Source organism: Dendropsophus ebraccatus, chromosome 6 (assembly GCF_027789765.1).
Source record: "Dendropsophus ebraccatus isolate aDenEbr1 chromosome 6, aDenEbr1.pat, whole genome shotgun sequence".
In the NCBI taxonomy this organism is placed as follows: Eukaryota; Metazoa; Chordata; class Amphibia; order Anura; family Hylidae; genus Dendropsophus; species Dendropsophus ebraccatus.
The window spans coordinates 130624203-130638132 of record NC_091459.1 but is presented as its reverse complement, the minus strand read 5'-3'; the positions used below and the strand labels follow the sequence as shown (position 1 = coordinate 130638132).

General features: G+C 45.3%; 1 long non-coding RNA gene across 1 annotated transcript in view; it reads left to right on the top strand.

Annotated features, from left to right (window-relative positions):
• Nucleotides 1-10428: 10428 nt before the first annotated feature.
• The window catches only part of LOC138796072 (uncharacterized), a 41560-nt gene continuing 38058 nt past the window's right edge, over nucleotides 10429-13930 (top strand). The window contains exon 1 of the long non-coding RNA XR_011363708.1: nucleotides 10429-10473. This is a non-coding gene — a long non-coding RNA (uncharacterized lncRNA). The remainder of the gene's footprint in view (nucleotides 10474-13930) is intronic.

Genomic DNA, 13930 nt, shown 5'->3' with positions numbered 1-13930 from the left:
TCCTATATCACTATCCTTACCTACCAAACCTTCTCCTATATCACTATCCTTACCTACCAAACCTTCTCCTATATCACTATCCTTACCTACCAACCCTTCTCCTATGTCACTATCCTTACCTACCAGACCTTCTCCTATGTCACTATCCTTACCTACCAAACCTTCTCCTATATCACTCTCCTTACCTACCAATCCTTCTCCTGTGTCACTATCCTTACCTACCAAACCTTCTCCTATGTCACTATCCTTACCTACCAAACCTTCTCCTATGTCACTATCCTTACCTACCAAACCTTCTCCTATGTCACTATCTTCACCTACCAGACCTTCTCCTATGTCACTATCCTTACCTACCAAACCTTCTCCTGTGTCACTATCCCTACCTACCAAACCTTCTCCTATGTCACTATCCTTACCTACCAAACCTTCTCCTATGTCACTATCCTTACCTACCAAACCTTCTCCTATGTCACTATCCTTACCTACCAATCCTTCTCCTGTGTCACTATCCTTACCTACCAAACCTTCTCCTATATCACTATCCTTACCTACCAAACCTTCTCCTATGTCACTATCCTTACCTAACACACCTTCTCCTATATCACTATCCTTACCTACCAAACCTTCTCCTATATCACTATCCTTACCTACCAAACCTTCTCCTATGTCACTATCCTTACCTACCAAATCTTCTCCTATATCACTACCCTTACCTACCAAACCTTCTCCTATGTCACTATCCTTACCTACCAAACCTTCTCCTATGTCACTATCCTTACCTACCAATCCTTCTCCTGTGTCACTATCCTTACCTACCAAACCTTCTCCTGTGTCACTATCCTTACCTACCAAACCTTCTCCTATGTCACTACCCTTACCTACCAAACCTTCTCCTATGTCACTATCCTTACCTACCAATCCTTCTCCAATGTCACTATCCTTACCTACCAAACCTTCTCCTGTGTCACTACCCTTACCTACCAAACCTTCTCCTATGTCACTATCCTTAGCTACCAAACCTTCTCCTATGTCACTATCCTTACCTACCAATCCTTCTCCAATGTCACTATCCTTACCTACCAAACCTTCTCCTATATCACTATCCTTACCTACCAAACCTTCTCCTATATCACTACCCTTACCTACCAAACCTTCTCCTATGTCACTATCCTTACCTACCAAACCTTCTCCTATGTCACTATCCTTACCTACCAATCCTTCTCCTGTGTCACTATCCTTACCTACCAAACCTTCTCCTGTGTCACTATCCTTACCTACCAAACCTTCTCCTATGTCACTACCCTTACCTACCAAACCTTCTCCTATGTCACTATCCTTACCTACCAATCCTTCTCCAATGTCACTATCCTTACCTACCAATCCTTCTCCTGTGTCACTACCCTTACCTACCAAACCTTCTCCTATGTCACTATCCTTAGCTACCAAACCTTCTCCTATGTCACTATCCTTACCTAACACACCTTCTCCTATATCACTATCCTTACCTACCAAACCTTCTCCTATATCACTACCCTTACCTACCAAACCTTCTCCTATGTCACTATCCTTACCTACCAAACCTTCTCCTATGTCACTATCCTTACCTACCAATCCTTCTCCTGTGTCACTATCCTTACCTACCAAACCTTCTCCTGTGTCACTATCCTTACCTACCAAACCTTCTCCTATGTCACTACCCTTACCTACCAAACCTTCTCCTATGTCACTATCCTTACCTACCAATCCTTCTCCAATGTCACTATCCTTACCTACCAAACCTTCTCCTTTGTCACTACCCTTACCTACCAAACCTTCTCCTATGTCACTATCCTTAGCTACCAAACCTTCTCCTATGTCACTATCCTTACCTACCAAACCTTCTCCTATGTCACTATCCTTACCTACCAAACCTTCTCCTATGTCACTATCCTTACCTACCAACCCTTCTCCTATGTCACTATCCTTACCTACCAAACCTTCTACTGTCACTTTCAAGGCACATGGACATTCTATCACTAAACAGCGATTGTCTAAAATATAGTCCAGACTCCATAATAGTGTCTATTATAGATGAGCGAACCTCAAGCATGCTGGAGTCCACCCGAACCCTAACGTTCGGCATTTGATTAGCGGTGGCTGCTGAAGTTGGATAAAGTCCTAAGGCTATGTGGAAAACATGGATATAGTCATTGGCTGTATCCATGTTTTCCAGACAACCTTAGAGCTTTATCCAAGTTCAGCAGCCAGCGCTAATCAAACACCGAACGTTCGGGTTCGGATGGACTCGAACCCGAACCCGGTTCGCTCATCTCTAGTCTCTATCTCTATGAGACTATGTACTCTATGTACTCCATGGGCAGAAACAAAGAGATGAAGCTCTTAGCTCAGCGCTTAGGACTCTGCACTCCCACAATCGGTGGGGGTCTCTACAGCAGGACCCACCACCACCAATCACAGTAACAGTTAAATAAAAGTTTTATTATATTTATAAGAAGTATCTCAGAAAGTAGATGATATAAAATAATCCTAGGACATCTCGATGATCTAAGACTTTCCAAAGAACAAATACACAGACATCATGAGAAGATATATGCAAAGTTTTAGACTTGATACTTGATCTAAAAAGAAGAAAGGAAATAGGGAAGGAAGAATTAAGGGAAATCCGAATTTCCTTCTTTCGGTCTCTGCTGACCACTATTCTTTCGATAGTTTGTAGCCTGAATGGAGTTGAGCAAACTGCAGGCTGATGGCTGCTGAGCAGATGGGAAGAAAATATCTATGTTTCATTGATACATTAAGTGGAATACTCATATACGTTATGGGTTTATCTATATAAATGGATGCTTTTCTCTTATTTGCTGATGGTATAGTAGTAGTAGTCAAAGTCCAGCACATGTGTTCGGGTGGGCGGCTGCTGTACATGGTTTATATGCTCAGTTCGTGCAAGCCCAGATAGGCCTCGTGCACATGGACAAACCGATTGATAATAAGGTGCCCATAAGCCTGCTGTGGGTTCCTGTGAGCTGCCGGGAGGAATCTGATAGGTTGTGATGTCATCCTGTAATTTACAGGAGGTCAGATGACCCAGGTGAGACCACTTCCTTGCCTGAAGAATTAAAGTATTTTTCTACATTATGGAAGCACAGACAGATATATGAAAGGTACCATGTGTCTTCTTGACCTAACAGCTATCTAAGAGTGTCAGAAGTTTGGAACCTGAATTGCAGTTGACAGATTCACTTTAAACACATTGATTGGTTCAGACTGGCGATCACATGACCTACTTACAGTGATGAAACATATGAATGAAGCTGCACTGGGATGAAACAGATGGTGCTATATGACTAGTGATATGAACAAAAACAAAAAGTGCAACAGCAACAACAAAAAGTGCAACAGCAACCTACAGGTCAAGATCTTACCATTTATACTCCCCCTGGCGTACGCTTTCACCCCCTCCCCCCCCCCCCCGCCTACACACCATAAAAACCTGCTCTATAGGGCCGGGGGGGTATTTTTGAGGATCGCCGGGGAGTGGGTGGAAATTGAAGCCGGAAGTCACTTACCTCCCCCGTTCCAGTGCCGGTGCCCGAAACGCGCCGCCCGGTACTCCCGTCAGAGCTGCCGCATGAGACGTGACGTCTCAGGGCAGCTCTGCCAATCATTGGCCGTAGCGGAGTCCAGACGGCTCGATATGGGCACTGGCGCTGAAACGGTGGCCCGGCGCTTCAATTTCCACCACCTCCCCTTTAATATAGTGTGCATGATATTGTCCAGACAAACCTGGTGTGCTTCTTAAAAATGGTTATCCAGGCTTAGAAAAACATGGCTGTTTTCTTCCTAAAACAGCACCACTCCTATCCTCAGTTTGGGTGTGGGTTTTGCAACTCATTTCCATTGAATGAATGGAGCTAGCTGAATTGTAATACCACACACAACCTGTCGACAAGGAGTGGCGCTTGTTGTTTTTTTGTTTTTGTTTTTTCAAGAAAAGTAGCTGTTTTATACCTTGATGAGTCTTTATAGGGAACCATTCACTACGATTGTGCTGATATGGTTCCCTCCAGCACCGTATAGATCTACTGTGCAGCTCGCGGCACCAGGGCCGTTTTAATACATTGGTGGGCCCAGTGCACAGGCCGCAAGAGTGGGCCCCCCCAACCCAGCGTTATCAGAATCGGAGCTCCACACACAGTACAATCCCCTGAAAATGTCCCCACACTGTATTAAGAGCCCCAATACATATGGTAGTTACCTCATAACGATATCACCAATGATACCATTATATAATACCGCCACACCATGACCACTATCACTACAGCCCTATAACAGTTACATCCATTTACTCACAGGGGGCGTCTTCTCTCATCAGAGTCTTTCACCTTTTCTTTCACTCCATCCAACATGGGCCACCTTGAAGTCTTCCCCGGCTGTGAATCTTCTCTCCAGAATCTGCCAGAGAAACATTTTAGGCTCCAACACATACAGTAGTAAGGTCCCCTGTACCCCTATACAATAGTTACCCCCTATGTACCCCTATATAGTTGTTAGCCCCCTCTTTCCCCCTATATAGTAGTTACACCCCTCTGTGCTCCCCCACAGCTGTGTGCTGCCCCCAGTACTATAGACCACTAGGTGCTGCTCCCAGTAGTATATATACCCCCTGTGCACCCCCCAGTAGTATATAGACCCCATTGTGCTGCCCCAAGTAGTATATAGACCCCTTGTGTGCTGCCCCCAGTACTATAGACCACTAGATGCTGCCCCCAGTAGTATATAGCCCCCTCTGTGCTCCCCCAGTTATATATACCCGCCATGCATCCTCCAGTAGTATATATACCCCCGTGCAGCCCCCAGTAGTATATATATCCCCTGTGCTCCCACAGTAGTATATACTCTCCCTGTGCACCCACAGTAGTATGTATATCCCTTGTGCTCCCCAGTAGTATATAGTCCCCCTGTGCACCCTCCAGTAGTATATATATCCCCTGTGCTCCCCCCAGTAGTATATAGTCCCCCTGTGCATTCCCCAGTAGTATATATACCCCCCATGTGCACCCTCCAGTAGTATATATATCCCCTGTGCTCCCCCAGTAGTATATAGTCCCCCTGTGCACCCTCCAGTAGTATATATATCCCCTGTGCTCCCCCCAGTAGTATATAGTCCCCCTGTGCATTCCCCAGTAGTATATTTACCCCCCTGTGCACCCTCCAGTAGTATATATATCCCCTGTGCTCCCCCAGTACGCTTTCCCAGTTATATTTAACCCCTGTGCACCCCCCATTTATATATATATACCCTGTGCATCCCCCAGTTATATATAACCTCTGTGCACCTCCCAGTTGTATATATATCCCCTGTGCACCCCAGTAGTGTATAGCCCCCCTCTGCACTCCCCCAGTTATATATACCCCCCTGTGCGCTCCCCCAGTTATATATATACCCCCTGTGCGCCCCCCCCAGTTATATATACCCCCCTGTGCACCCCCCAGTAGTATATAGCCCCCCTTTGTGCTCCCTGTTATTTATACCCCCCTGTGCACTCCCCCAGTTATACATACCCCCCGTGCGTTCCCCAGTTATATATATACCCCCTGTGCGCTCCCCCAGTTATATATATCCCCTGTGCACTCCCCCAGTTATATATACCCCACTGTGCACCCCCCAGTAGTATATAGCCCCCCTGTGCACTCCCCAAGTTATATATACCCCCTTTGCACCCCCAGTAGTATATAGCCCCCCTGTGCCCTCCCCGAGTTATATACCCGCTTTGCACCCCCAGTAGTATATAGCCCCCCTGTGTGCCCCCCCCAGTTATTTATGCGCCCTATCCCCCCCCCCAGTAGTATATAGGCCCCCCTGTGGCACCCCTAGTAGTATAGACCCCCGCTGTGTGCTGCCCCCCTTTGTGCTCCCCCCTCCCATAAAGCAAATAAAAATAAAAAACACTTTATACTCACCTGGGTCCGCGCGTTCCTCTTCTCATCACTACACCCTTGTGGCTGCAGGCAGTGCTTTGCCTGCGGTCACAAGAGGCCGCTCTCCCCTCTCGCGGTGTCGGCGCTGAGTGACGTCACTCAGCGCCGATACCACTACGGAAGAGCGGCCTCTTGTGACCGCAGGCAAAGCACTGCCTGCGGCAACAAGGATGACTGACAGGGAGGGAGCCAATGGTTCCCAACCTGTCAGTGCCGCTGCTGCTGCCTGTACCTATGAGCGCTCGTTACGAGCAGGCGGGGGGGCCCTGCAGGGGGCGCCATGGATGGGTAACTTACCCATCCCGATGGCGCCCCCCTGGCAGGCTGCTGGCCGCACAGAGCAAAAGTCGGCCCTGCGCAGGGTGGGCCCCTTTAATCAGTGGGCCCGGTGCACGTGCACCATGTGCCCTCTGGTTAAAGCGGCCCTGCGTGGCACCTACCATGGCTACAGCAGTAGCTTTATCAAGCAGCAAAAGAAGTTTTTTATTCTGACAAAAAGAAGGGCGACAACTTGTCATCTGGGTGGGGAATCGTCCAGGACTAGTCACCACTGTCTGCCTGTCGGCAAGCAGTGCGGGGATGATTGACAGGAAGAGAGGTCGATAAAGGGCCTAATTGGTTCCCTTTATGCTGCGTTTATATGGAACGATTATCATTTGAATTTGCTTGATAACGATCTAATTCGAACGATAATCGTACGTGTAAACGCAGCGAACGATCAAACGACGAGCGAGAAATCGTTCATTTTGATCTTACGACATGTTCTTAAATCGTCGTTCGCAAAAAATTCACAGATCGTTCCGTGTAAACAGTCGTTCAGCGATTTAACCTATGTGCGAGATAGGAAAACGATTTTTCCGTACGATATATAGTTCCGTCTAAACGCTGATCGTTATTAAAAAAAATCGTTACTTTGAAATCGGTAATCGTACGATCGGGTGAATTATCGCTCCGCGTAAACGCAGCATTAAGTTCTCAAATTATCAAGTGTGTGTATAAACAGCTTGAAGCATCCCCCCCATATTGACAATGATGACTTGGATGCTGGCTTTGTTGCATATACTGTTGAGGCTTTTCTTCTATGCCAAACCGGAGTGTCAAACTTCAATCTGTCACTGGTTATCATAATGTCACTTAAAGGGGTACTCTGGAGAAAGAAATATATTTTCAAATCAACAGGTGTCAGAAAGTTACACAAAATTGTAAATTACTTCTATTCAAGAAGCTCAAATCTAGAAGGGGATCAGGAAACCTTTTTATTTTTAGTAACAAAACTCCCACTTAATATAAATGTCCAGATCATAAGCCGTAATAGTGCAGCCCTGTGGGCCTACTGCTTTCTACTGTATATGTCTCCATTTCCATAGTGAGGTATATAAACGTTTGTTTGTGACATGTTCTTTCGCATGCTATATCACAGAGTTAGGCTATGTTCACACTACGTATATGTCCGGCCGCATATTTTTAGCGGCTGGACATATACGTGTAAAACTCCGGCCGGGATTTACGCAAGTTGCGGCCGGCTACGTACGGTCGGCGAACTTACGCCCGCAAACTTACTTCCCGAGCCGCGTACGTAGCGATCTGACAGCGGTCTTTTACTTGGATATCTTCGGCTAGCCCCGGACACCCCACAGAACCTTTTGGATCGGCAAATCAAAGTGCAAAAATGAAGAAATCACCACTCCGTACGGGACCGCATGTTACAGCATTTCCGTCCTGAAACAATGGTCTGGTTAATTTTTTACGGCGCCGCATACGATACGTAAATCTCCGGCCGCTTATTCACGGAGCGTGCTACGGCCGGAAACTTACGTAGTGTGAACCTAGCCTTAAAGGGGTACTCCAGTGAAAATATTTTTCTTTTAAATCAAATGGTGTCAGAAAGTTATATAGATTTGTAATTTACTTCTATTTAAAAAAAAAAAGTACTTCCAGTACTTATCAGCTGCTGTATGGCCTGCAGGAAGTGGTGAATTCTTTCCAGTCTGATACACTGCTCTCTGCTGCCACCTCTGTTCATGTCAGGAACCGTCCAGAGGAGGAGAGCTTTTCTATGGGGATTTGCTACTGCTCTGGACAGTTCCTGACATGGACAGAGGTGGCAGTAGAGAGCACTGTGTCAGACTGGAAAAAATACACCACTTTCTGCAGGACTTAGAACTGTGAATCTGTGGAACAGTCTACCACAGGATCTGGTCACAGCAACAACAGTAGAGGGCTTCAAAACAGGGCTAGACAAGTTCTTAGAGCAAAATAATACAAATGCATATGTATAGAACCTATCACCCCTCCCCCTTCCCTGTATCCATCCCCTCCTTGGTTGAACTTGATGGACATGTGTCTTTTTTTCAACCGTATTAACTATGTAACTATGTAACTTACAGCAGCTGATAAGTACTGGAAGACTTAATTTTTTAAAATCTATATAACTGCCTGACACCAATTGATTTAAAACTATTTTTTTTCTCTAGAGTTTCCCTTTAAAGTTCCTCTCGCTTCCTTTATGGGAGCCTGTGTTCTGTCAATGGATCCCACGTGAAGTAGATTTATTATTACACATCATCAAAGAGCTGCCATGTGCGACAACCCCAATGGGAACAATAATTGTGGCCGTAGTAGTTGTCAATCTGCTTTCCCAATTTTATCAAAACCCCAACATAACAGGACATGTTCGGACATGGTAAATGATGTAAATCTTTGTGATTTCTTATGATTTTCTTAGAGTTACATAAGCGGCATGCTGAGCGACTGCAGAGCAGCATTGTGTAACCCATAGACATCCGCTCTTCTCTATCAGAGAAAATTTCCCTGTTTACCCCACATCCTCTTCTGACTGTAAAAATAGCAACAGATAAATGAAGCCGTATACTCTACTTATATATACTTGTGTAGCCATGGAAATGTACCTGATGTTAGATGGGTATAACCTATTGATATTTGTTAGGGATCATTTGACAGTTCTAGAGAATGCATATTCCTGTCAGGCTTAAAGGGGTTATCCAGCGCTACAAAAACATGGCCACTTTCCCCCTACTGTTGTCTCCAGTTTGGGTGGGGTTTTGAAACTCAGTTCCATTGAAGTAAATGGAGCTTAATTGCAAACCGCACCAGAACTGGAGACAACAGTAGGGGGAAAAGTGGCCATGTTTTTGTAGCATTGGATAACCCCTTTAAAGGAGAGGTCCGGCCAATTTTAAAACCTGGCAGGGGCAGAGGGGAATTCGATCAGGAGTAGGAACTTACCTCTCCCAGTGCCCTTGGTGAGCGGTGGGACCGGCCTTGGGCCCCCCGCCAGGATCTCTGGTGCTGACACGTCACGATTCGGCTGATGGACTGGCCACTCAGGCAATCAGTGACTAGGGTGGGACGCCATTCCAGTCACTGATTGGCTGAACGGCCAGCCCATCAGCCGAGACAAACATTTCCCCCCCGAGTCGTGAGGTCATAACAACTTGGGGGAAATAGCAAGATAAATAAAGAAATAATACATAGACTGTCTCCCCTGCAGTCTCCAGTGTTCTGACTACCCCTTTTCTAGGCCAAGGGCAGCTTCTTGCCTGAGCCACTTGAGCCTGGCAGTGCCTCTCCCCCTGGTACACACGCACTTAGAATTAGTGACATCATACATGTATGTGTGCTGGAGATAGAGGGGCCTACTGGCCTCTAATGGCTGAACAGGCAAAAGATAAGCGATGACACTTTTAACTGTAAGAGCTTACTGTTAAAAAGCACTGCTCACTAACACAGTCCATTGCAGTATTCAACTATATGGGCACCTTAAAGGGGTAGTGCGGCACTAAACAATTATTCACTAAATAATACACATTACAAAGTTATACAACTTTGTAATGTATGTTATGTTAGTGAATCGCCCCCTTCCCCGTGTTTCCCCCCACCCACACCAGACCCGGAAGTGTAGTGCTCTATACATACCTGTCTCTTGCCGACCCCGTCCGCCATCTTGTGCCAATGATGTCATCTTCGGACGGACGGCCGAACCGCTCAGACCGTCCCAAGTGCCGGCCACCCTCTGCCGCGTCATCAGCTGCTCAGCCGCGATTGGCTGAGCACAGTTATTTATTATATTTGTAAAGTGTAATAAAGTGTTTTATAATTGGTTAATAAATGGCCGCTGTGGCCTTTTCACCAAAATGTCTGGGAGTATTATTTCTGGGAACAGGGTGGTGGATGGGTTTCATAGCAAGCTTATCTGTCCTGCAGTCATGTCCAGAGCAGTAGCGAATCCCAATAGAAAACCTCTACTGCTCTGGACAGTTCCTGACATGGACAGAGGTGGCAGCAGAGAGCACTGTGTCAGACTGGAAAGAATACACCGCTTCCTGCAGGACATACAGCAGTTGATAAGGCTTGGGATTTTTAAATAGAATTTACAAATCTGTATAACTTCCTGATAACCGTTGATCTGAAAACTATTTTTTTTTTCTCCAGAGTACCCCTTTAAGAAGAATGAGGGTTATACGGCACAAATGGGTGAGCATTGAAGGGAAGGCCACCATGATGGTTAAAGTTACGAGGATCTTAGAGTGCAGGGATTGCTAAAAACTCCCTATAAAAGTTTTTCTTTCAATTGTTCATCGTTTCTATGGGAAAACTACCCCTCCCCCCGTCAGTCACCAACATGCGGTTACAGAGCGGACACGTTCTCCCTTTCCCTTCTCAGAATATGATCAGATTTTAGAAGAATAAGTCTCATCAACACTCACTGTATTTCAATCTATGTCAGCACCATTTCCCTGATATTCCTTTATTGATAGCAGAAGCAAAGCTAACCACAGAGCTGCACTTCTGTTTTCCTGCAAGGAGACTGCATGTGAAAAGAAATGTGAGAGAAAGCGCAGGAGAGTCACTTGTACACCGCCTGACCTAACCATCTCAGTTTACAGAAGAGCAAGTTTATCCAGGCTTATCCAAACATGGCCGCTTTCTTCCAGAAACAGCCCCACACTCATCCTCACGTTTATTGTGGGTTTTGCAGCTCAGTTCCATTGAAGTGAATAAAGCTGAATTATAATACCACACATATCCTGAGGACAGGGGTGGCGCTGTTTTTGCAAAAAAGTAAATACTTTAAAAATGAATAAATAAGTGAAGCTAAGTTCAGTTGGATAATAGATGAGGACCCTATGGGATCACTGGTAAGAGGAGGCTGGCACTGATCCAAACTCAGCCTAACCTCAGAGGTATACCCACCATAGATGACCCTGCACACAGAATTGTACTACTAGTGTAAGTCCACAGTCACACATGCATTGTCATCTTTGTATTACTGTTCCTGTGAGAGAAAAGAAAAGATGGCGGAGCCTGATCCATCACACCCATGGCACCCAGCAGAACAGTGACTAATGTAATCTATCTTTCTATCTCCTATCTATCTATCTATCTATCTATCTATCTATCTATCTATCTATCTATCTTTCTATCTCCTATCTATCTATCTATCTATCTATCTATCTATCTATCTATCTATCTATCTATCTCCTATCTATTATCTATCTATCTATCTATCTATCTCCTATCTATTATCTATCTATCTATCTATAATCTATCTATCTATCTATCTATCTATCTATCTATCTCCTATCTATCTATCTATCTATCTATCTATCTCATATCTATCTATCTATCTATCTATCTATCTATCTATCTATCTATCTATCTATTATCTGTCTGTCTATCTATCTACCTATCTATCTATCTATCTATCTATCTATCTATCTATCTATCTATCATCTATCTGTGGTGTCCCTATTGCATACACCCTTTGCAAAAGTCTGTACTTTTCGTGGTCTTGTTATGGTGAAAGTAGTATTAAGAGTTGACCACTAGATGTGCTGTATTATGTATTGGTATATGGAAGCTGCACAGCTGAAGATTTGCAAAGGGTTATCGTGTTTATGTGTACCAGAATCTGTGAACCAGTAGGATTTCTGCTTTCTTGTCTCCTATCACCTCTCCTCTCTGTTCCTCTGTTGCACTCTTTTCACCCAATCACAGCGCACTCTACACGCTGGAGAGGAAGTTAATCCCTTGGGTGCGGGAGGAGCAAGAGCTTTCCGTTCGGGACGGTGAGGAGGAAGGACGCAAGCTAGATCTTGTCTGGGCCCTGGCCCTCTGCCAGGTCCCCAGAGCTCAGTCTTAGCCAGTACCCCACATGGGTAGGTAGCAGGACAGCACACTGTTACCAAATTTCTCACAAGTACCCACACAAAGCACTATGCAGTGTTAAACCTCTTAGGAGAGGACCAGCCAAAGGATAATCTCAACCCACGCCGTGGACAAGGAGGAGTCCCAGTGCAGGATAGTATCCACTATAGAGCCACAGAGCTAGGAACTGATCCGGGTGGAGCAGAGTTGCAGTAAGCCTATGAACTCCATCTCGCAGCACGGGTGTCAGCAGGGAATCCTCAGCATTCCGCTCAGCCCAGGTAACAAGGTCTGTGTCACCCATTAGTACGGTTCAGCCAACACTAGTGGGCATAAGGTGGTGTGAAGAGTGAAAGCAAAGGTCAATACACAGGCACAGGTGTTCTTCTTCTTCTACAAGTATTCTATTATATCCTCCAACATCCCGGCAGAGCACATTTCTACATGGGTTGAGACTCTCACGGCATCCTCCTCTCTGCTACTCTACCTCAGCACAACCTTATTGACACAACTATCTCCTACTCAGCACTTATCTCACAGATCTGGTTGTCTTATGTTCAAGTCTGTATTGGAACTTTGTCAAGTGTATATCAAAGCTCCTCTGTATTACCTGCTGCACATTTACAAGTAGTTAACCAACTCAACGTGAAAAGAGAATAGAGAGGGCACTCACCCTTTTGTGTGATCTTCTTTATTGTAGCATTGTGGTTAAAAACTAACAGGACATCTGCGGGCTTCTTGCAGGACGCCAAGCACCTAGTAAATGGGTAACAGCTGGTTCGCGCTTGCGCGCTTCGTCAGACCCCTGACTACACAGCATATACACCGCAACCTTGGGACACTTCCCCTTTCTGTGGGTGGCGGGTCCTACTATCCGGGAGGGCCATTACACCGCTCTGGCCATATGTGACTACAACATCTGTGACATTATTCCAAGGGACCCGGTAGCAACCCGGCAGGACACTGACCACAGGGGAATAGGGCACAACCGGCCTTATCTACTAAAAGTAGGCGTGCCATCACATCTGTGTGCCCACCAGGCACTGGCGTCATGTGACAACATAATAAGGTCCAGCTGTATCTCGGCCAATCACCACCAGAGTGGCGTCATACCACAACATCTGTCTCCTATCTATCTATCTATCTATCTATCTATCTCCTATCTATCTATCTATCTATCTATCTATCTATCTATCTATCTATCTATCTATCTAATCTCTATATATACTCTATCCTATCTATCTATCTATCTCCTATCTATCTCCTATCTATCTATCTATCTATCTATCTATCTATCTATCTATCTATCTATCTATCTCCTATCTATCTATCTCCTATCTATATATTCATATCTATCTACAGCCTTGTCTCCCATTTATATAATTTCTTCTATATCTATAGATACATTTTAAATTTTCTTTAACTTTTTCTACACAAATCTCTTTAGGCCTGCACATTTCCATTGTTTCCTTTCTGTATCGTGTCTGATGTTGTCTACCCGCTCAGCACCAGGCACGGTAATGTACAGAGGACAGGACTATACAGGAGATCTGGGGATGGATCATATAGTAAACAGGTCGCATGTCCCACCACAAGGGATAACCGCACACAATCGCATTAATGTGATAGCATCAGTTTAGGATTCCTGATTATATCTGCAAACAGATGGCGTGTGGGCCACATAATGAAATACACGGCCCCGCCAGCCATTTATCAACCATCTCAGAACTGACACTCTTTGTATTGAGCAGAACAGCAACCCTAGAAAACCCAGTTAGATGAG